Raw genomic sequence first — 1,474 nt, forward strand, 5'->3', positions numbered from 1 at the left:
TTCTTCAAAATCACATAACCACTTTCTCACTTTTGATTTTCAAAAACCATTAACCATTTTTCAAAATTCTTTTTAATTAACTAATTGTTTTAAATTTTAATTTTATTTTGTTTCCTTTAAAAAAATATTTTCGAAAATTTCCTCTCTCATCTTTTTCTATTTAAGGACTAACACTCCTCCTCAATTAGCAATTCGGACTCTCTCTCCTTCTTCATAATTTCGAATTCTCCTCTCTACCTCATCCTTCTATTCTTCTTTTCCTCTGACACCTCAAGGAATCTCTATACCGTGATATAGAGGATTCCATACTTTTTTGTTCTCTTCTCTTTCTTATGAGCAGGAATAAGGACAAAGGCATTCTTGTTGAAGCTGATCCTGAACCTAAAAGGACTCTAAAGAGGAAGCTAAAAGCAGCTAAAGCACACAACTCTGAAGAGGACCTGACAAAAATTTTCGAAAAGGAAGCAGACAAAACAGACATGGCAGCCGAACCCAACAACAATGCCAGAGATGCAAGGAAGATGCTTGGTGACTATATTGCACCAGCTTCCGACTTCTATGGAAGAAGTATCTCAATTCCTACCATTGGAGCAAACAACTTTGAGCTTAAGCCTCAATTAGTTTCTCTAATGCAGCAAAATTGCAAGTTTCATGGACTTCCATCAGAAGATCCCCATCAGTTCTTAGCTGAATTCTTGCAAATCTGTGATACTGTTAAGACCAATAGGGTTGATCCCGAGGTCTACAAACTTATGCTTTTCCCCTTTGCTGTAAGAGACAGAGCTCAAACATGGTTGGATTCACAACCTAGAGAAAGCCTGAACTCTTGGGACAAGCTGGTCAATGCTTTCTTGACCAAATTCTTTCCACCTCAAAATATGAGCAAGCGTAGAGTGGAAGTCCAAAGCTTCAAACAGAAGGAAGGTGAATCCCTCTATGAAGCTTGGGAAAGATACAAACAATTAACCAAAAGGTGTCCTTCTGACATGCTTCTAGAATGGAGCATCATATGTATATTCTATGATGGTCTATCTGAGTTGTCAAAAATGTCATTGGATCATTCTGTCGGTGGGTCTCTTCATCTGAAAACCCCTGCAAAAGCCCAGGAACTCATTGAGATGGTTGCAAATAACTAGTTCATGTACACTTCTGAAAGAAATCCTGTAAACAATGGGATGACTCAGAAGAAAGGAGTTCTTGAGGTTGATACTCTGAATGCCATATTGGCTCAGAACAAAATATTGACTCAGCAAGTCAATATGATTTATCAGACTCTGACTGGATTGCAAGCTGCATCCAGCAGTAATAAAGAAGCCTCCTCTGAAGGAGAAGCCTATGACCCTGAGAATCCTGCAATGGAAGAGGTAAATTACTAAATTACATGGGAGAACCCTATGGAAACACCTATAATCCTTCATGGAGAAACCATCCAAATCTTTCATGGAAGGATCAACAGAAGCCTCAACAGGGGTTC

General features: G+C 38.7%; 1 non-coding gene across 1 annotated transcript; it reads right to left on the reverse strand.

Moving 5' to 3' along the window:
• Positions 1 to 884: 884 nt before the first annotated feature.
• On the reverse strand, positions 885 to 992 carry LOC148544669 (small nucleolar RNA R71). The gene has a single exon (XR_015900845.1). It is a non-coding gene; the product is annotated as a small nucleolar RNA R71 (small nucleolar RNA).
• Between the last annotated feature and the right edge of the window lie 482 nt (positions 993 to 1,474).

Source organism: Arachis ipaensis, chromosome B9 (assembly GCF_059453495.1).
Source record: "Arachis ipaensis isolate K30076 ecotype BB chromosome B9, ASM5945349v1, whole genome shotgun sequence".
Lineage (NCBI taxonomy): Eukaryota > Viridiplantae > Streptophyta > Magnoliopsida > Fabales > Fabaceae > Arachis > Arachis ipaensis.